Source organism: Urocitellus parryii, chromosome 6 (assembly GCF_045843805.1).
Source record: "Urocitellus parryii isolate mUroPar1 chromosome 6, mUroPar1.hap1, whole genome shotgun sequence".
NCBI lineage: Eukaryota > Metazoa > Chordata > Mammalia > Rodentia > Sciuridae > Urocitellus > Urocitellus parryii.
Window position 1 is genome coordinate 91105099 of NC_135536.1, and position 24092 is coordinate 91129190.

At 36.8% G+C, this 24092-nt stretch overlaps 1 protein-coding gene and 1 non-coding gene across 4 annotated transcripts in view; both read right to left on the reverse strand.

Annotated features, from left to right (window-relative positions):
• Frmd5 (FERM domain containing 5) overlaps positions 1-24092 on the reverse strand; it is a 303923-nt gene that overhangs the window by 177022 nt on the left and 102809 nt on the right. The gene's annotated exons all lie outside the window — the stretch shown is intronic.
• Positions 17804-17871, reverse strand: Trnaw-cca (transfer RNA tryptophan (anticodon CCA)). The gene has a single exon. It is a non-coding gene; the product is annotated as a tRNA-Trp (tRNA).

Genomic DNA, 24092 nt, shown 5'->3' on the forward strand with positions numbered 1-24092 from the left:
ATGACATCATTTATCTATGTTCCATCATTTCAGATTATGAAGCTACATTTGAATCTTATGTCACTCGTTGTATTAATCAAGGTAAATGATTGCATTCTTTTTTTAATATTTATTTTTTAGTTGTAGTTGGACACAATATCTTTATTTTATTTTTATGTGGTGCTGAGGATTGAACCCAGGGCCTTGCATGTGCTAGGCAAGCCTCTACCGCTGAGCCACAATCCCAGCCTGCATTTTTTGTTTTTTAATATATATATATATATTATATTTAATTGTAGGTGGACACAATATCTTTATTTTTATGTGGTGCTGAGGATCAAACCCAGTGCCTCATGCGTGCAAAGTGAGCACTCTACCACTGAGCCACAACCCCAGCCCAAATTAATTGCATTCTTAAGAATTAGAAAAACATTTTTAAAATCTTTAATATTCCACTAGATACACAGATGTGTTAATGCAAAAGCTGGAGCTTTACTGTTAAATTAATGCTTTTTTTTTTAATTTTAAGATTTTATTAAGTGTTCTAATGGTACAAACAGAAAATATGTTTTCGACCTACTGACCTCATTCATCACTTCTCTTTAAAAATTCTAAGACCTAACAGTTCTAAATGTGAAATATATTGTTCAAAACAGAGCAGGGTATGCCTCTCAGTGTGTTGGGGCTGTCTGACACAAACAGCCCACTCCACACAACCCTGTAAATTCTTGCACCGTCTTGCAACTTACCATAATAGTGACCAAATGATTCTCCCTTGTTAATTAACAGATTTAAAAATACAACTACACTACCTTTCCCTCTTAAGGTGAAAAAAACTAAAGATTACTAATATTTTAAAAAACAGCTTTGAGTGTTTTTGCTTTTGTAGGACACCAGAATTTACTATACAATACTCTTATGTCATATTAATGTCCATTTGAGGACTGTGCTCAGGTTGAAAGAAATTAATTACACTAACTGAATTATGATTCTACATAGTAGTTACTGTCCCTTTCACAGACAAAAGTGTCCCATTTTGGCGGAGGTGGTGGTGGTGATGGTACCAGAGTACTAGTTCTAGGTGGAGGTTATTTTCTTTGATATTTATGAACTTTAAGCCATGACAGGGAATGACAGTTTACCCCTAAATTGTGTTCAGTTATCCATTGACATGGATGTGCCATAACCTGTCATCCTTGTCTTACAGGCCTCCCTAGGAAAAATGTTGCTGGAGAGTGAGCAAAAGAAATGTTTTCTGGGGAATGTATCAGGGCAAGAGTGCTGTGATTGTAGACATCACAACATTTCCCTACAGCCGTCTATATCCAACGGCAAATCCAAGCAGATGAATCTGGCTTGGATGAGTTTCTAAGAGAACATATGATGACTGAATTGAGATTTATAGTGACAATGTGGACCACTCACTTTAGGATACCCATTTCTGGACATCTTAGGCTAAGAGAGAACTGAAAAAGGCACCATTTTAAGCCCAGGGACCAGGAAACATCTGTATTTGTTCATAGAGCTTTTCATTTATCTGAGTATTTCCTTCTGCCTGTCAGGACTTGCTTTCACAAGTTTCTGCTCTCATATCAGGGGAGTGAATAATTGAATTTGGATAGTTTTTTTTTGTTTGTTTGTTTGTTCTGATTTGGAGTTAGGCCATTCCTTCCTACATGAAAACTTCCCTGGATGAAATGGGTCAAATACAGGACAAGCATGGGAGGCAACTCTGAATGCTTCTGTGGATACATACACATTTGTTGTCCTTGATATGCTGGAACCTAAGTGTGTTAGTCAGGTTTTCAACACTGTGATAAAATAGCTTAGAAAAACAACTTAGAGGAAATACTAATTTTTTCTGATGGTTTCAGACCATGGTTGGCTGGCTCCATTGTTTCTGAGCCTGTGGTGAGGCAGAAACATCATGGTTGGAAATGTGTGGCAGAAGAAAGCTGCTCATCTCATGGCAGCCAGGAAGGAGAGTACTCTACCTACTGGAGGGGATAAAAAAGGACTCTTATACATATTATGAAGTAAATGTAAATAAATAACTGTAAGATTGAAACAGGAAAAAAGAAGACTGCAGCATGCCTAAGTTCAAAACATTAAGATCAGCAGAATAGAGGGAAGGGAACAAGCAGAGGGGGAAGGAGAGAAGAAAGAGAAGTACTAGGGACTGAATTAGAGCAAATTAAATCTCATGCTTTTATAACTATATCAGAATGAATCCTAACGTTATATATAACTAAAATGAACTATATATATATAAACAATAAATTTGATAATTCAAATAAATATTAATATTGATGGAAAAAATATGAACTTCTTAACGAAAATGACTGAAAGGAATCTGAAAATTTTAAAAAGTGATCATCACTACCAAATCTGGGAAATATCTTTCCTTTGAATAGATAAGGGAGAAAAGTAAGTGAAGGGATGTACTAAGTTACTAAGCCAGAAAAGTTCCTCTCTGACTTAAAATTAGCATACTATAGTAATGTAGTCACATCAATGTTTATAGAAGCTCAATTCATGAGAGTTAAACTGTGGAAACAACCTAGATGCCTTTCAGTAGATGAATGGATAAAGAAACTGTGATATATACATATACAATGGAATATCACTCAGCATTAAAAGAGAATAAAATTATGGCATTTGCAGGTAAATGGATGGAGTTGGAGATGATCATGCTAAACAAAGTAAGCTAATCCCCCCCCCCCACCAAAGGCTGAATATTCTCCCTGATAAGTGGCTGCTGATCCATAATGAGGTGGGGCATGGGAAGAATGGAGGAACTTTGGAGAGGGCAAAGGGGAGGGAAGGGATGGGAGGGAGCATGGGGGCAGGAAAGATGATGGAATGAGATGAACATCATTTACTCTAGGTACATGTATGACTACACATATGGTGCAACTCTACATCATATACCAACAGAGAAATGAAAAGCTGTGCTCCATTTGTGTACAATGAACTGAAATGCATTCTGCTGTCATGTATAACTAATTAGAACAAATTTTTTTTAAAAAAAGAAAAATTCCTTTAAATAAGGCTTGTTATCAGATAGGAAAAAAGCATAAAATTTTTATATTTAAGATTTCCTTAAAAATAATTATTAAATATCTGCTAGAGAAAGCAACTTGCTGCTTCATGAAAATAACTTTCATACATTGTGGTATAACCTCCCCTACCATCCCAAGTTTATCCATTTGTAAAGCAAAAATTAATACAATTGACAGTATGGGGACAGAATGGAGGATTCTTCTCTTAGGATAAATGCTAAATAGCTGAATATTCTCTCCAATAAAAATTTTAAAAGTCATAAGGCATGTAAACTGCTTTTTTTCCCCCTCTAGAATGGAAGTATCTTTTCTAAATCCTATATTTTATTTCTTGTGGATTTAAAGAATACTATGTAGCCTTATACTGGCTTAAATTATCAGACTTTGCTTTTTACCCCAAACTCAGTGAGCTAGAAAGAATTACCTCAAAAGAAGTTTTTTTCTATTAAAATGTCATAGTAAAGGAAGGAGACCCTCATTGTTATACAAAATTACATATAAGAGGAAGTGAGGGGAAAGGGGAAAAAAACAAGAGAGAGAAATGAATTACAGGAGATGGGGTAGGGAGAGAAGATGGGAAGGGAAGGGAGGGGAGGGAAAGGGAGGGGAGGGGGGATAGTAGAGGATAGGAAAGGCAGAAGAATACAACATACACTAGTATGGCAGTAGGTAAAAAAGTGGATGTGTAACTGATGTGAATCTGCAATATGTATACAGGGTAAAAATGGGAGTTCATAATCCGCTTGAATCAAATGTATGAAATATGATATGTCAATAACTTTGTAATGTTTTGAACAATAAAAAATAAAATAAATAAAATAAAATATTAACTGAAAAAAATATCATAGGAAATTTCTTATAAGATACTTTAAAGACCACAATAAAAGTATGTTGCTGTCATAAAATTCATATAACATCCCAAAGAACCTCAAATAACCAAAACATCCTTGAAAAAGAACAATGTTAGGGTCAAATACTTTCTGACTTCAAAATTTATTACAGGGCTGGAGTTGTGGCTCAGTGGTAGAACCCTTGCATACCATATGTGAAGCACTAGGTTTGATCCTAAGCACCACATAAAAATAAATAAATAAAATAAAAGTATTGTGTCCATCTATAATTTAAAAAATAAAAATTAAAAAAATTTATTACAAAGCTACAGTAATCAAAACAGTGTGGAACTGGTATAAAGCCATCTAGACCAATGGAATATAACAGCGAGCTTTACCCTCACATTTGTGGACATATGATTTTCAAAAAGGGTGCCAAGGGCTGAGGTTGTGGATCAGAGGTAGAGTGCTTGCCTACCATGCGTGAGGCACTGGGTTCAATCCTCAGCACCACATAAAAATAAAATAAAAATATTATGTCCACCTATAACTAAAAAATATTTTTTTTAAAAAAGGGTTCCAAGACCATTTAATGGAGTCTTATCAACAAATAGTGATCAGATAGACATGTGAAAAAGAATAAATTTGGACCCTTATGTTACATTATATACAAAAATTAAGTCAGAATGGATCAAAGACTAAACCTAAGAGCTAAAACGACAAAATGCTTAGAAGAAAACATAATTGGAAAAGCTTTGTAACCTTGAAAACTTTGCAATGATTTCTTGAACATGACCCTAAAAAGCACAGAGAACAAAAGCAAAAACTGATAAACTGGACTTCATCTAAATTAACAACTGCTGTGTGTCAAAGGACATTATCAACAGAATGAAAGGCAACCATGGAAAGGGAGAAAATATTTGCAAATCACATACCTGATAAGTAGTTAATATCCAAAATATATAAAGAACTTCTACAAATCAACAACAAACAACCCAATTTAAAAATGGGCAAAGGACTTGAACAGACATTTCTCCAAAGATAAACAGATGGCTAATATAATAAGCACATTAAAAGATACCCAAATTCACTACTCATTGGAGAAATGCAAGACAAAACTAAAATTAGATACTATTTTACATCCCTTTGAATGACTATGTAAGTATAACAAATGTTGTATAAAATATAAAATATTGTATTTATATAAAATATATGTATAACAAATGTTGGCAAGGATGTGGAGAAATTGGGACCCTTGTGGATTGCTGATGGGAGTGATGCAGCCACTGTAGAAAAAGGAATGACACTTTCTCAAAATATTCAACACAGGCATGGTAGTACACACCTGTAATCCCAGTGATTGTAGAGGCTGAGAAGGATTCCAAGTTCAAGAACCATCTCAACAACTCAGCAAGACCCTGTCTCAAAATAAAATTAAAAAAGGCTAGAGATGTGTAGCTCAGTGGTAAAGCACACTTGGGTTTAATTCCCAACCACAAAATAAACAAAACAAAACAAAAAAACAGAATTAGCATATGATTTAGCAATTTCACTTCTGAGTATATACCCCAAAGAATTGAAAGCAGGGACTTGAATAGACATGGGTATACCCATGTTCACATCATCCTTATTCAGGACAGTCAAATTGTAGAAACCACCAAATATCCACTGATGGATGAATGGATTAAGGAAAAAAAAAACATGGTATATATACACAATGTTATGCTTATCCCTAAAAGAAAGGAAATGAACTAATAAATCAACCTTAAAAAGGAAGAAAATTCTAACACATGGTTGACCCTTGACAACATTATGCTAGGTAAAAGAAGACACAAATGGAAAAATGTTGTATGATTTTATATAAAGTAAATTCATAGAAACAGAAAATAGAATCAAGAGAGTTAGGGATGTGGTGCAGTGGTTAAGTGCTTCCTGGCATGTATGGGTTCTTAAGTTCAATCTCTAACACCACAGGGCAGCGGGGAGAAGGAGAGTTATTACTTAATGGATACAGTTTCAGTAAGAATGAAAATTTCTAGGAATATATGACACTAATTTTACTATAACAATGCAAACATACTTCATGTCATGGAACTATATTCCTAAAGATAGCTAAAATACTACAATTAATGTTATATTTGTTTTACTGAAATTTAAAAACTTTTAAAGCATGTCACTGAGATCACAAGAAATAACAAAAATAAAATTTCATATCATTCTTAGAGTATTTTATCTGAATTTCTAAATCTAATTTTTAAATGAAGAATTTGCATATATATTATCTTCTAACATTTGACAGTTATGTTTTAGAGAGTTTGTCCTCTTCATGAAGGTCTTATATAGAAATGTTTACGTGTATGTAATAAATACCATATTCCTAAAATAACTAAATTCTGCTTTTGAAACCCAAATAAATGATAGCTTTGAAGAAACATTCTGTTTGTGTGCGTGCATGCATTCTCGGCTTTCTCAGGGTGTACCTAAATTTCTAACTCTATCTTTGAAGGAGTCAGAAACTGAAAATTTACATTTCTTTCTCTGCTCAAAAGTCGATGGGAGAGGGCTGGGGTTGTAGCTCCATGGTAGAGCTCTTGCCTAGCACGTTTGAGGCACTGGGTTGATCCTCAACATCACATAAAAATAAATAAATAAAGATATCGTGTCCATATACAACTAAATGTTGCAGTCTGGCTGGGCACAAAATCACCAGCCACTCACAGCCTTGTAGATTCAAACAGCAATTCTTTATTTCCTAACTCTCACCGGCACTCTACATGCACGTTCTGGGGAAAGTCCACTATCTCCACCGGGCTCTGCATCCCCAAAACCCTCTGAATCCCGCAAGAACTCAACAGGAACTCAAGGAGTGGGCGCCTGAGGCAGCAGGATACGCCCTATTCCCAGCAGGATCCACCTTAAACCTGGAACCGCCCTATTCCCAGCAGGATCCACACACTAAACCTGGAATGGCCCTAAACCGGGATCTGCCCTGGTCCTTGAGCAGGGTCACCTTTCTCAAACATTCATGCAATGTCACTGCAAATGACCTGGGTCCAAGGCAAGCCCATTTCCACAATGGAGAGTCCTCCCTCTAAGCGACATTGGGTAGGCTGACAAAGAAATTGCCATGCATTATTCCTACTTGGCTATGGCTCTCAGCAACTATATATATATAGTATATATATATATATATATATATATATATATATATATATATATATATATATATATATATATATATATATATATATATATATATATATATATATATAAAGTTGATGGTAGGACTAGGGGTATAGCTCAGTGACAGAGCACTTGCCTAGCACATGTGAGGCCCTGGGTTCAATCTCCAGCATCCCCAATAAAGAGTTTATGGGAAAGGTACAAGTACTTAACTATTTTGGTCTGGGGTTCTAGAGACAGACATTTAGGAGTCTTCTGACATAGTACTATTTTATACCATGGCCTAGTATACTTACCATTTATATACTTGTCTCATTCTCCATGATAGACTAAAAGCTCCTAAAGGACAATACTGCTTTACTCAGCATTTATTCCATGCATCATTAGCACAGTACCTTTTCCCTCTCTTTTTTACTTTGAGAAAGGGTCTTGCTATGTCATTCAGGCTGGTCTTGAACTCCTGGGTTCAAGTGATCCTCTCACCTCAGCCTCCCAAGTAGCTGGAATAACAGGTGTGCACCACCCCACCCAACTTAACATAGCACCTTTAATAGAACACGTGTTCTATAAATACTTTCCAAATTGAACTGAATCTGAGCCCCATGTGGAGAACCTTCAAGTCTTTCTCTATCTGGTCGACGACGTAGGTCTGAAATGTAGAGATTTTCTCTAAATCCTAACTAATCATTTTGGCTCAGTTAATAATGGAAGGTCAGAGGTTTGCAACTGGATCACAATGCCTATTTCAATCTCCATTTTACTATATGAACATCATCCAATGTTATCTTGTTCACAGGTGTTAGGAGCCACAGCAAAAATATTGATACAGGCACCTTTGGATTTTATTGACTGCCAGCCAGCAATTCACATTCATATGGTAATTGGACTCATGCTGTTCAGCTGGGCCCATTTCAAGACTCAGGTTACTCATGTCACTCTTGTAATGGGAGAGTTCCCATTGGTTGGGAAAGGATGGTAGGAGGGTGTTCCGGGGGAAGGGGAACACACCCCCCCCCCCCCCCCCCCCCCCGCTCAGGTAGAACACACACGTGGCGGACCCACCTGTTAGGGGACGCACACGGCCTCTCTCTAAATAAAACTTTGTCTCAGTTTGACTGGCTTGTGTTTTTGTGCCCAACTGGGTTGCAAGATTGCAAGCCCGTGTGCACTGACAGCTCAGCAGGGGATCGCTCAGCAGGGGTGCCGCAGGCAGTGCTGGGCAGCAGGAGCGGGACTCAGCCGGCCCGGGGCCGGGCAGTTTGCGGCAATCCAATAAATAGTGCAAGCCAGAACTTACTTTCTCTCTCTCTCTCTCTCTCTCTCTCTCTCTCTCTCTCTCTCTCTCTCTCTCTCCCTTCCCCTCCCCCAACCCCCTCTCTTCATTCCCCCACCCCCAACTCAGTTCATTCAGCTCCAGACTCTCCTTATATACCTGTCACCTCCCAGGATCCTGGCACAGAGTTTCATGGCCAAAAACAAGGCACAAGGTTAAGCAGTGCAGGGAGGGCTCTCCCACCCTTCCTTCTGGGAACACTTCAACTAACCCTGTTTTAGTTTGGCTCCTTTGCCTCATTTCTAAAATATTTCATTATACTCCATAGCCCTTCCCTTGATGCCCTAGTTAATTAAGTTTACATAATTTCCTACTGATTAGTTTTGAACAGCTTGCTCTGGATTTTCTCTCCTTTAATTTTCTGCCTTTACTGACTGTTTAAAAATCCTCAGCTATGAACTTGGGAAAGTCTATATGTCACCACAAAGTTCAATACTGTACACACAAAAAAAAGCAAGTCAGCATTAGTAATTCTTGAAGTAATCCGGAATTATCCATTTCAGGAAACCAAGATAAACAGTAATGATAAACACCAAGAAGGGACTAGTTATACTCTCTCACACACACAGATAAACTATGATCCATTTCTTTACTTCTAACTTATTTCATAGTTACTGAGTTCCTATAATATTTCCTCACTATGCTCAGGAATTCAGAGGATTAATAAAAAGGATTATTAATATGTATTTAAAAATTATTGCTGAAGCTGATTTATATCCCCTACAAATAAAACTCTGAACTGACATTTTGTCTGTGTTTTGGGGCCATAAATAAATAGTCTATAAGGCAATTTAAAAATCCATTAATTTTTCCCATCTTTGTGGCTGATGTAAATTGCCACACAACCAATGTAAGTTTCTAATAATGGAAATAGTGAAAATTAACAGGTCAGCTGTGCCACAATCTGGTCCATCTGTTACATATAGACAGTCTCTGAGGACAGTGAAGAGGAAAACTGAACCCAAAATGTCAACACCAATATCCTAAAGGCCTTTCAGGATCCAAGAAATAGGCATAGGCTCTGAAATTATCTTGAAACCTGTTTTTCTCATGAATTCTTTAATTTTATTGGTACTTTGGGAACCATATAACAATTTGTTTTCAAAAATGGCTACTCTTAAGATTGTATAAATTTTCAAACAAATTTTTTCTTGCTTATGTCAACTCTGAAAAGCAACACCTAGGGCTCCCTTCCTCTACTAGCTCACATCACAACACAGGAAAAGTAAGTTTCAAGGTTGCAGCAAATCTTCAAATACACTGTATCCACTAGTCAAGAATAAGACTGCAACCTGGCAAAACCAAACAAATGCATTTTTTAAAGGTACTCAGGTGACTTCTCTGGTGGTGAGATTCCCTCACGGCATACGCTGAACTATACCAGGTCAGCCAGAATTCTTGCTAGGCGGCAATTAGTCCTCCTCTTTGGAGGGACAAAGTGTTTTACTGCTGGTGATTTTGTCCATAATTGACAAGCAATTATGTGCTGCTTTGTACAAATCTCATTCCAATGTTCTTTTATTTCTGTTGAAGAAACCCTTGTTTCATATGCCAAAAAACACTATGATTAGGGTTCTTTTAAAATTTTTTTTTAAAAAAATCAGTCTTCACATATATATAGTCTAGAGATTTTTTTTTAAACTCAGACATATATAATTACTTTCCCAAAACATAGCTGAAGGTCATATTATGCAGTGATGAGATGTCAAGCAAAGGAATACATACATTTCAATTTGCAAGCTCACAAATAAGTGTCAGTACTTAGAGGAAAAAATTCATAGGCTTGGGAATGAGAGATAAGATATGGAACACTGGCTAATTGGCTAATTCACAAGAATAGCTTCTTCTTGGAACAAGCATAATTCCCATTATGAGAAGCACTTTGCAGGTGTACTGAAGGAAGGAGAGATAAAGTTTGGCAATTAAGTTAGTGTTTTCCCAAGTGAATTCTGACTCCAACCATGGTACCAAAGGAGTGTGATGCAATTATGAAACTGAATTTCACAGGATTTGGTGGCGGAAGATACTCTGTAAATGACTCATTGAAAGTCCTCATAATTCATGACAGGTTTCTCCAATACTTTCTGATTACATGCTTCAGATGACAGAATAAAATGCTCTTCTTTTTACCTTTGGGCCTCAGTGAACACATATAAGTATCACAGGATATTTCATGGGATCACAAAACAGTAAAAACAACCCTGGAAATATGCAAAATATCCTATTCTCTGTAAGATGCTCTGGGGAAGATTAAGACATGCAATCTCACAGAGGCAAATCCAGATGCTCCCATTATAACAAAATGCATCCATTTTAAACAAAGAACTTTATTTCATACGCTCCTTTTAAAATATTCAAAATAGGGGCTAGGGCTGTAGCTCAGTGGTAGAGCACTTGCTTAGCATCATGAGGTCCCGGGTTCAATTCCCAGCACTGCAAAAACCAAAACAATGATCAAAAATAGATTTTATTTCCTCATGCTAGTCTCATATGGTTACCAGTCATTGTGATATTTTAACGCTATGTGCTTAAATTTGGAGGAGAGAATTGCTGTCTATCCACATTCTATCCAACCTGTCTACCTCAGTAATACTGCTTAGGCCTCCAAATAGCTGATGTCCTCCTAGCCAAGCGTTTGCTAAGCCAAACAATTCTTTTTCCAGCTGCTATTATTCCATTGTTGTTGAATGTTTTATGGTTTTTACAGTTATTGATGTTAGAAGTTTTGAATGCTGTGCTATTTAATGTATTTGTTATTTGTGGTAAATATTGAAATAAAGGTAGATCTGACATGAAACAAAATCTGTGAGATCAAACTACAAAAATAATAGAACATTCAAAAACAATGACAAAGGCAAAGATAAAGAGAGAAAGAGAGAAAAAAAAACAGACATAGAACACAGTTTAAAAAGCCATATTGTGCCAAGTCAATAGTTCATTCAGTTCAATATCTTCTCTCTGACAGCAGCACCAGGGGTAAGTTTTGTGGCAAATCTTGTCATTCACACTCTTTGATCTTGTCCTCAAAAGGTTAGAAAGGCATCCTAGGCATACATAGCTTTCATTAAAAATGCACTAAGAATCTAGGCATAACCTAGTCTTGGGTCCATCATTATTTTCATTAAATTGTTTTTATTTTCTCTTAATTATTAAAATGAATAACTCCTTTGTCTTAAAGCATTACAGATTCTAGTCCTAATTCTATTCTAACTTGCTATTTGATCTTGGGCAATATGAATAAACTCTGTATCTGAATGTCCCCATCTACATAGTATGGGAATGATCAATGAGGTTCTTCACTGCTCTAAAATTTTATGATCTGACCACCAAATTTCAAGAAATTATACATATTATACCTTACATTATATATACCCACTATTTTGCAGGCTGTAGCTAACTTCCTCAACCTTTGTTTCCTCTAGACTCCACAGCATCCACTACTCTCAATAGAAAGGGATCTCAGAAATCATCTAGTACAACCCACTGATGCCTGAACCGCCAGTGCAGAATTCCCCACTAGTAATCATCTTGTTCCTGCTTGGATACTACTATTGATGGAGAGTTTTATGAACTCCCAAGGCAGCCCACTTCATTTTCAAATAACACCAACTGTCAGAAATTCTTCTTATATGAATTCAGATATAAATGCTGATGTGCAGCTATTTGGCTGCAACATCTTGATTCTCCCTCTGGGAGACACAATATAGACACAGACCTTTTCTACATGACCCACAGGACAGATCTAACAATGGAGGAAGCTATTACATTTCTGTATGTCTTCTCACTTATCTGGGCTGATTATCCTTTTGCCTTTTTTTCCCACTGAATTTTACATGTTAAATGAGTGAATTGCATGGTGTATATTACACCTCAAAATTGTTTCAAGAAACAACCATGGAAAAGTAAGACATCTTAATTGATATGTCTCTAGGGCTGGGGCCGTGGCTCAGTGGTAGAGCGCTCGCCTAGCATGCGTGAGGCACTGGGTTCGTTCCTCAGCACCAAATAAAAATAAAAAAATAAAGATATTGTGCCCACCTATAACTAAAAAATAAATATTTTTAAAAATCACTTTTAACTGATATATCTATAAGTGAAATATTGACAGTAACTTTAAGAATACTTCCCTCAGTTGTAAAACTCAGGCCATCATTCCCTTGGGGAAATATATTTATAATTCTGCTAAAATATTATGACTACAATCCACAATTTGAGGAAGCAGCACATGTAAACCATATCCAGGGATCAGAATATGAAGATGCTTATGATCTGACCACAAAGGGAAATCTAATATGGCCATCAGGAAATGATCCCATATGCACCAACTTGACTCAGCAGCTGGCAGTTACCTAGATTCTTATTTAATAATTGTAGCATTTAGTTTGTTGTGAATTTTTAAAGGTGAACAAGTAGTCTAAATCAATATTGTGGCTTAAAGACATACATATATATATATATAATTCCCCCATGTTCCAGAACCTAGGAATATAAAGATGAATTTAGTTCAGGTCTAGCCTGAAGGGAGTCTGGTATGAGAGGCAAAGGTAAAAGACAAGAAACAGATGGGAAATCAGAAATATTTTTTTAAAACTTTATTTCTGGTAGGAGAGTGGACCAAATTGCCTAAAAAACCTCCCTCAGCGGAAACAAAAAACTCAAAATAAAATAGAGCAAACACTCTCATCATTTGATAATAGAAGGAGCAACACAGGACAACAAGAGCAAGGGCTAGAAAAGGATCAAGAGCCAGTCCCTGCCCTTAATAGGTTAAAAAAGACAACAAGATAAGATAAAAATTTAAGAGTGATACAGTATTCTGTGAAATTTTGGCATTTGCTGGTAAATGAAAGAAACTAGCTAAGTTTAATAAGGGAATTACTCAGAAGCCAAAGTAGAAAAATTAAGTAAAACATGGAAGATTAAACAAGTGACCTGAAATTATAGCAACCCTGTGGCTAGTTGGGGCACAGACATTGGTTTTGATAAGGAGCCACAAAGGACAGGAAAAACCAAAGAATGGGGTCTCAAACCCAGCCAAGGAGTTTGCTCTTTATCCTGTAAGCATAATTACAGCGGGATATAGGGAAAGCCACATGATCAAATTTGCATCTTAGAAAAATTCTAGCAGTAATTTGACTAATGGATTTGTGGTAATCATGTGAGGAAGAGAGGTTAGAAGACACTTAAAAATAAATAACAGCAACTATGTGCAGTGGCACATGTCTATAACCTCAGTAACTTGGGAGGCTGAGGCAGGAGGCTCTTAAGTTTGAGGTCAGTACAGGCAATTTAGTAAGATTCTGTCTCAAAACTTTTTTAATATTTATTTTTTTTAGTTTTAGGTGGACACAATATCTTTATTTTACATTTATGTGGTGCTGAGGATCAAACCCAGTGCTTTGCGCATGCTAGGCGAGCGCTCTACCACTGAGCCACAACCCCAGCCCCTCAAAATTTTTTTCAAAATAAGAGCTGGGGATGGGCTTAGGTTATGGTTCAGCAGTAGAGCACTCATCTAGCACGTGCGAGGCCCTGGGTTCCATCCTCAGCACCATATAAAAATAAATAAATAAAATAAAGATATTGTGTCCAACTACAACTAACAAATAAATGTTTAAAAATAAATAAATAACCCAATGGCATTCCTCACAGAAATAGAAAAAGCAATTATGAAATTCATCTGGAAAAATAAGAGACCCAGAATAGCTAAAGCAATTTTAAGAAGGAAGAAACAGGTGGTATTGCTATACCAGATCTTAAACTATATTACAGAACAATAGTAACAAAAACAGCATGGTTCTGACACCAAAACAGGCTGGTAGACCAATGGTACAGAATAGAGGACACAGAGACTAATCCACAAAATCACAACTACCTTATATTAGACAAAGGTGCTAAAAGCATGCACTGGAGAAAGGATAGCATCTTCAACAAATGGTGCTGGGAAAACTAGAAATCCATATGCAACAAAATGAAATTGAAACCCTATCTCTCACCATGCACAAAAGTTAACTCAAAATGGATCAAGGATCTAGGGATTAAACCAGAGACTCTGCATCTAATAGAAGAAAAAGTAGGCCCTAATCTTCATCACATAGGACTAGGCCCCAATTTCCTTAATAAGACGCCTATAGCACAAGAATTAAAACCAAGAATCAACAAATGGGATGAATTCAAACTAAAAAGTTTTTTTCTCAGCAAGAGAAATAAGATGTAAGGTGAATAGGGAGCCTACATCCTGGGAACAAATTTTTACCCTTCACACATCAGATAGAGCTCTAATCTCTAGGGTATACAAAGAACTCAAAAAGCTAAACACCAAAAAAACAAATAACCCAATCAACAAATGGGCCAAGGACCTGAACAGACACTTCTCAGAAGAGGATATACAATCAATCAACAAATATATGAAAAAATGCTCATCATTTCTAGCAATCAGAGAAATGCAAATTAAAACTACTACTAATTTTAGTGCAAATTAAAATTACTACTCCAGTAAGAGTAGCAGCCATTATGAAGACAAACAACAACCAAGTGTTGGTGAGGATGCGGGAAAATAGGTATACTCATACACTGTTGGTGGGAATGCAAATTGGTGCAGCCAATTTGGAAAGCAGTATGGAGATTCCTTGGAAAGCTGGGAATGGGACCACCATTTGACCCAACTATTCCTCTTCTAGGACTATACCCAAAAGACCTAAAAACAGCATACTACAGGGACACAGCCACGTCAATGTTTATAGCAGCACAATTCATAATAACTAGACTGTGGAGCCAACCTAGATGCCCTTCAATAGATGAATGGATAAAAAAAAAAATGTGGCATTTATACACAACGGAATATTACTCAGCACTAAAAAATAATAATATCATGGCATTTGCAGGGAAATGGGTGGCATTAGAGCCGATTATGCTAAGTGAAGTTAGACAATCCCCAAAAAACAAATGCCAAATGTCTTCTCTGATATAAAGGAGGGTGACTCAAAATGAGGTAGGGATGAAGAACATGGGAAGAAGATTACCTCTAGATAGGGAAGAGGGGTGGGAGGGAAAGGGAGGGAGAAGGGGAATTGCATGGATGGTGGAAGGAGACCCTCATCGTTATATAAAATGTATGAAGATGTGAATTTGGTGTCAACATATCTTGTATACAGAGATATAATAAATTGTGGTATAAAGGTGTATTAAGAATTATAAGGCAATAATAATAATAAGAGCTCATGTGAAAAATATAAATAAATAAATAAAATAAAGTTATTGTGTCCAACTACAACATATATATATATATATATATTTAAGGGATAGGGATGTAGTTCAGTGGTCAAGAACCATTGGGTTCAACCCCCTGTACCAAAAATAAATAAATAAACAAACAGCTAACATTTATTGAGCCCTACTGCACCAACACAAAGCTAAGAGCCTTGTATATGTATTAACTCACTTCATCATTCTTAGCAATCCTGTGTAGTCATTATTTCCTATTTCATCAGTAATGAAACTGAGATTCAGAGAGGTTAAACAACTTGCCCAAATCATACAGTTAGCACTTGGCTTAATAAGATATGTTAAGAATCTGATGGCTTACATGAAAGGTGAGAAGAGGGATCATACAGGCGGAACTGAGAGGGCCTGCCAACCAATCAGTTTCAGGACTCACAGGAAGATGTTTAATGGTAGTACAAGGAGTAATGTAGTATTTATAACACTATAAAAGGAATATTGGGGGTTCCTTAATAAGCTAAAAATAAATTCTATGACACCACAATTCCAAATCTGTGTGTATGTGTGTGTGTGTGTATATACATATACACACACACACACACATACACACACACACACACACATATATATACAGATGTTCAAACAAATATTCGTACATGAATTTTCATAGCAGCTCTATTAACAATAGCCAAAATGTAGAAACAATCCATATATCCATCAATAAACAAATAAACAAAATGCAATGTATTCACACAATGGAATTTATTCTGTTATAAAAAGGAATAGAATCCTAATACAGCATACAACATGGATGAACCTTGGAAACACTATGCTAAGTGAAAGATGCCAAACTCCCAAAGCCACACCTTGTATGATTCCATTTATATGAAATATCCAAAATAGGCAAATCCACAGGCAGAAGGCAGATTAGTGGTTGCTAGGGACTGCACACAGGAGAGAACTGAGAGTGACTGCTTAGTGGGTCTCCTTTAGGGGTGATGAAATGTTTTGGAACCAGATAGTGCTAATGGCTACACAAGACTGTGAATATGCTTATTGTCACTGAACTGTTCACTTCAAGAGATTCCAATAGTAAATTTTATGTGTGTTTTACCATGAATTTTAAAAGGTGGATATTGACCTCTTAATAGAACATTTCCATGGAAATACTGAGAGGGTAGGGATGATAGACTCATCCTTCTCCCTCACCCCACCATTAAAAAGCATTAATTATATCTTTTATAAAACATCTCCATAATAAAAGGGGCATTTACCTTAATAAAGCAGTAGAAGAGAAAGGCTATCCATTATTGTAAAAATCACTCATCATCTTGATAATAAAGGAGCAACACAGGACAACAAGGGCAAGGGCTAGAAAAGGTCGCTGCCCTTAATAGGTTTTAAAATCAAGTTGAGTAAGTAGGATTCATAGAGAGCCCAAAAAGACAACAATGTAAGATAAAAATTTAAGAGTGATACAGTATTCTGTGAATATGAGGGGAAAATAGTCAGAGCAGGCTCCTTTGAAATATATAAAACAAAGCATTATGTGACAACCAGGTGGGGTGGTTAGAAGTGTGGGTTGTGGGGCCACATTGAACTTCAGCTCTACTACTTACTACTTGTGTGACCATGCATAAATTATTTTCACTCAATTTCCTCATCTGAAAAGTGAGAATAATAAAATCTACCTCAGCCTTAGGAAGATTGAAGTTAATATGTATTTAAAATGCTTAGAAGAGTGCCTGAGACATAGAACATGCTGGATAAATATTATATCATCATCGTCGTCATCATCATCATCACCATCATCCTAGGTACTGAAATAAGACTATATTACATTAGGAATAAAACTCAATGATCTGTACCAGCAATTTTTAAACTTCTTTGGATGTGCATATAAAATAAAAATTGAAAGCCTCATATTTATACTGAGTTGAAGCACAGTGAGCCTAACTGAAGTGATTCCTGTATGATGAGTCACACCATTTGAGAATTCTGTCCTGGATGTTACCAAGCACCCACTCAAGGAGTCCTTTGTTATTCAACATTTGCTGAATGTCTACTGTGTGCTGGGTTTTATGCTAGGGGTTTAGAGGGGAAAGACTTAGGTTCTACTCTCTAAGAGAGTGGCATTCTAGATAATGAGACAGGCAAAACTACCCAAGATTTTTTTTTTTTTTTTTTTTTTTTTTTTTTGATGCTGGGGTTTGAACCCAGGGCCTTGTGCATTGGAGGCAAGCACTCTACCAACTGAGCTATATCCCCAGCCCAAGGTTTTAAACTTTTTAAAGATATAATTCATGGGGCTGGGGCTGGGGCTCAGTGGCAGAGCACTTGCCTAGCACATGTGAGGCACTGGGTTCAATCCTCAGCACCAGATAAAAATAAATAAAGGCATTCTGTCCATCTACAACTACAAAACATTTTAAAAAGATATAATTCACATACCATATAACTCACCTACTTAACAAACACAAGTTGAGCATCACGTATCTGAAATTCTTAGAAATGTTTTAAATTTTGGAGTTTCTCAGATTTGGAAATATTTGCAGACTACCAATTGAGCATCCAAGTAAGAAAATCTGAAATTATTTGAATATTATGTTAGCCCTCAAAAACTTTCAATTTCAGGGCTTTTCAGTTTTCATATGAGGGATGTTCAACCTGCACAATTCAGTGGGTTTTGGTGCATGCACAAAGTCATTTAGCCCCCACCACAATCAACTTTAAAATATTTTCATCACCCCACAAAGAAACGCTCCCACTTCCCTTTCACTTTCACCCCAAAAGCCCCGCACCATCCCTAATCAAATTTCTGTCTCTAGGGCTGGGGATGTGGCTCAAGTGGTAGCGCGCTCGCCTGGCATGCGTGCGGCCCGGGTTCGATCCTCAGCACCACATACAAACAAAGATGCTGTGTCCACCAAATATTGAAAAACAAATATTAAAGTTCTCTCTCTCTCTCCCCCTCTTTCTCATTGTCTCTCACTCTTTCTTTAAAAAAAAAAAATTCTGTCTCTATAGTTTTACCTATTCTGGACATTTCATATAAATGAAACCATATATATGTAGTAAGAACCCAACAATTTTAATAACATTACAAAATAATTATAATATTCCCTCATTTCCATGTTTTTTGCTTAATATCAGGCTTGAAAGAGAAAAATGAAGCCCTGATTCTTGAATTTGTTTGGGTACCAGGGATTGAACCTAGGGTGTTTACCCACTGAACCACATCCTCAGCTCTTTTTATTTTTTTACTTTGAGACAGAGTCTCATTAAATTGCTTAGGGTCTCACTAAATTGCTGAGGTTGTCCTTGACTTTGCAATCTTTCTGCCTTGGTTTCCCAAGCTGCTGGGATAACAGGCATGCACCATTGCACCCGGCTTCTTCCTCTGTAAGTTTTGCTTCCACTCATACACTTCTGAATTAAAACAGAGTGTTCCCTCTTCGCTCTTCTTTCTTCCCCCAAAACCTTTATGTATCCAGAGAAATACTCAGGACTAGAATTAAGAGGAGTGGAAATACCAGTGCTATCATTGATTCACTCCATCCCATGGAGTAAATGATATATACATATTTTACATGTATGATCTCCTTTAATTGTGACAATAACCCTGAGAGACAGGCATTACTATTATTCAATTTACCAAAGAGGAAACTGAGGTTTGGAGAGGTTAACTAGCTTGTCTGATATCAAACAGCTGGTAATATCAGAGGTGGAATTTCAAATCGGTTCAGTCTAAGCCCTAGGCCCTTAATTTTTAAGCTCTGCCCCCAATAGTAGTCCCCGCTCCACCACCCCAACACCAGTCAAAATAGCTTCTTCCTCAAGAAGCTCATTAATACATAAAACAAACCCTTGGTATTTTTGATATTTGGATCCTTGATATTGGCTGATAAAACTTCCATATTAGTCCCATATTTCAGAGATTTACATTAAAAACTCAGATTTCAATAAAAAATGAAAGTTGGCCACCTGATAGAATAGAAAAACTTTGTCAGCACAGGAAAAGACAGAAAGATGGTGTCTCCGGGTCTCCAGATCTAAATATACTTCCCAACCTCTACTCTCCCATCCTACAGCAAAAATATTGTACGCACAACCTCAGACATGGTTTTAGATGCTTCTCTGTAAGTGCACTCACATGCAAAAGAAGCCCTGCACAAACCTATTACAGTGGTTCTAAGTGTACGTGTAATGTGGAACTGACCACTGTCTGTCAGTCTAAGAGTTTCCAGGAGAGAGGCATGCTTGTTGTCCTTTAAAAAGTTGGTCATTATCTAACACAAGACATTTTATTTGGGTGGTTTTCTGCAGGCATAGCAAGAAGGAAAGGAATTGGGAAGTAAGAAACAGAAAGAATTTCACCGAAGGATGCCCACAGCACATGAAGTAAGTCAAAAATCAGAAGCACAAATTATAAAGCTAGAGAAACGAACAAGTGGTTGATTAGGCACAAGGGCCTGTTAAAATGTTGTCTTTGGCCCATTCCTCCTTTTATCTTAAAGAAAGAGCACAGTGGGGGCCTCCGACATGCTGCCCTCAGCAGCGTACACTGCATGCACACAGACCTACATGCATGCTCACCTCCATCCCTCACTTTACTTGATCTAAGACTGTGATTTGAGGAACTCTTGTACTAGTCTCCATTTTAAATTCAGCTATACTGGAGTTGAGGTCAGAGGCAGACTGTGGTGATGCTAAGATGCTATCTGAAAATGTGTGGTATAGGTCAATATCAGACCACCAGGGTACAATTTTAGTCCCCACCTATGAGTTGTAAGCCCATGAGTAGCTTACTTAATCTTTGGATTCTCAGACCATTCACCTAAAAAATTATCAAGGTGACATATAAAATACATAACACTACTCTCTTTAGATGCCCCATGTTACCAACTTAATTATGTATATAATAGCCAGATTTGGTATTTTTTAAATAGTATAATGTTTTTTAAATCAAAGATTAATGTTGTAGATGCCTTTCCTGAATTACCAAAGAGATGAATAATTACAATTTTCTTCTAAAGATGTAAACATGCATATGTTTAAATTCAATCTTGTTGTATTCATTTCCAAAGAAAGTGCTATATTGAAATCATTCTACCTTCAGTTTTGAAGATCACTATGAATCTTTATCATAACTACTAAATTTTATCCATTGCTAAAGACTGCAAATATGCAATCTGAGAAAATGGGCAACTTGAGACTACCTACCAGCTTGGGGACATTACACAAAGAGCACTGTAACTATGGAAACACTTGGCAATGGAGATACAAGGTAAATCAAAGAACCTGTTCCATTATTCAAGTAGCAGGCATTCAGGATCAATTTATAGCAACTGTAAGCTATTAATAACTATATTTTGTTTAATTTGTCAAACATGATTTTCTCTCTCAATGAGATCTTTGGGAACACTCCTTAAGTGTTTTTCTTTAGGAGAAGAAAATGATAAATCAAATTCACTTAAATGGTATGGTGTACCTGACTGATGGTCTTTAAATTGTTCATAAAATAAACACTATGAAATCAGGCTTATTTGGCACACGTGGCACATGTTCATAATGTTGTTTACTTCATACCATATATCCATATGCATATACGTATATGTGTTTACATATGGCCTGTTTCTTCAGCCAGGAGTATAAGTTTCTCTGTAGCGGAAAATATAACTCATAAGTCTCATTACTACCAGTGCCTAACAGAGTGCTTATGATATAGTCCTTAATAAAATATTTTCTGAATAATTTAGCTTTTTCTTCTCTAAACACAAGAGACTTAAGAAAAAGATAAATTGCAGCACATTAATGTGAACAAGATTTTGTGATGAGGAAAAATGGGAATCAGTGACTGAAAGAGTTTCACAATACTAGGTTCCAGAAGGAAGTGTACAACCACGCTTTTATAATATGGTGGTTGTTTCATTAAATATTCATCTTTTTCACAAACTTTTGTTTCCTAAGAAAGGAAACTCAAGACCGGTACTCTTAATTTCCATAAGAAACTTTAAAAAAAAACTGATGGTTTTTATTTTGCTTTTTTTTTTTAACTGATGGTTTTTGTTTGCCACAATAAACTCTCTTTGCCTGTTTCTGTTGAGTCAAGAGAAGAAGAGGAAAAAAAAAAGTGGCCATGTATGAATTTTAGGATAAAGCTCAGTCCTAATATTCTACTTGGAACACAGAGAGCCTCATCATAGGACATCAAGATGAAAGAGAAGCAGACTTTCAGTATATGTTTTTATTTTTATTTTTAAATATATGTTTTTGAATATCACTTTTGGTCAGGTTTGGTAGTACACACCTGTAATCCTAACAACTCAGGAGACTGAGGCTGGAGGATTGCAAATTGGAGGCCAGTCTCTACAACTTAGACCCTCAGTAACTTAGCAAGACCCTATCTCAAAATTAAAAAACAAAAAAACAAAGGATTGAGAATGTAGCTGAGTGGAACTTAGGTTTAACGTTATCAACTTTTAATTTAAAAAGCAAGGGGAATTTGGCACAGTGATAGATACCTGTAATCCCAGTGACTCAGAAGGCTGAGACAGGAAGATCTCAAGTTCAAAGCCAGCCTAAGCACTTAGCAAAGCCCTGTCTCCAAATAAAATACAAAAAACGAAAGGGGTTGCGGCTTGGTGGTTGATTGCCTTGAGTTCAATCCCCAGTATCAAAAAAAAAAAAAAAAAAAAGCCAAGGGAACAAAGTATTTCATATTTTTTCTTTCATAAAACAGTATTCATAGGTTTCCTTTGGTCCTCCACTTCTTTTAGGAATCTAGTCCTTTGACTGAGACAGTCTCTTCCCTCCCATGTTTTTGGCCCTCAGATTCCACTTCCAGTGTCTTAAAAGTCAGCATTCATCCTTTCTATTGTAACTCATAGTTCTTCACTAATTCTCACACAAGCTACTGTATTCACCTCTAAATTGGTCTCATACCTGCCAGTTTTCTCCTACAGCTCATTCTTTGAGATGCTGCTAGATAATAGTTTTCTGTTTGTTTGTGGTGCTGGGACAGGGCTTGGCATATGCTAGGTAAGAGCTCTACCAATGAGCTATACCTCTAGCCCTTAAGATATAATGCTGAACATTCAGTCACGAGTATTTGGTAAGCACAACATTCTATATGGCAGACACTGTGTTAGACTCTACAGATTAAAAAAAAAGAGAGAGACAGGCAGGTTTTTTAACTCTTGGTGCTCACATTGTAGTGGTGTGATTACTCTTTCCCAAATCCATCAATGGCCAATAGAATTAAGTGTAATTTCCTCACTCTGCCCATCAGAGGATATGAGCTAAGTGACCCTGTCTAGATTAATAATCTACTGTGTCCCTGACTTCTGTTCTAGTGAAACGGGTTTTATACACCTTGAATTGTGCTACATCCAGATCCTATTTATTCTGACTTTAGAATTTAGAATCCTCTCTCCCCCACAAACTCAATTTATATCTTCTGGCCTAAGTCAAGTGAAATGGTTGTGAAGTCTTTAGCCGACTCCATAACCCTAATGTTCTCTCTCCCTATACTAATCTTCTAGAATTTTCACCTTACTTTGCATTATAGTAATTGTGTATTTGTTATATTCTCAGTCTTGCTCCCTTTTTATTGACAGTAATTAGCCCAGAAAGTTGTATAAATTAGGTAGGAAGTACATGACTGAAGGCTCGTTTTCATGTATGTACACACTTTCTAAAGCTCTTCCTTCCTTCAGACCAAAAATATCCTTGATCTCATCAGAGGTAGAAGGGAAGGATACATAGAAGCAAGGAAGATGAATTGAGGAATTCTTCCTCTGAAGAGTCACTTAATTTCAAACTCAAACATGAATAGAGGTTAAATCAGATGCCAGAGGATAGAACTAAATCTATCAGTTTTTACCAAAGCACAGAAAAGAGGCCAGGGTTTGTTAATAAAACACTGTAACCATGTTAATATCTTATTGGAGCAACATCACAAAAACCTTCAACAGACATACATATATCATTGTAGTTGTATTTTGTGGGGAGTGGACCAGCTTACAAGGCTCCTCTTTTCTCAACAACTACATCTCCACATTCCATCCCATCTCTCTAGATACACATGGACTCTTGCAGGCTTGTGCTTTCATGGTTGAATTTCTCATGCCAGGCCAGGCAGGTTTCCTCTCCTGAGTTTGGAACTGGAACTTCAAGAACAGTTAAACAGGGTCTTCGGGAATTACTCAGGTACCGCGGGGTGGTCATATTCCATGAAGGGGACTGTGGAATAGAGAAATCTAAATCTAATCTGTACACAGATAAGAAAGAAGCAGCTGTGCAAACAAAATCAAGGGTTGGCAGGTAGCATGAGCATCCCTGGGTCTGGGCTGGTCTCTCTAAGACTCAGTTGCTCTCTTGTTCTTGGATCTGGCAACTTTGTAATAAACCTTTCTTTCTGCTAAGGCTAGCTCAAGTTCCTTTCAGACACTTATAACCAGCTAGTCCTAATTAAGACAAAAA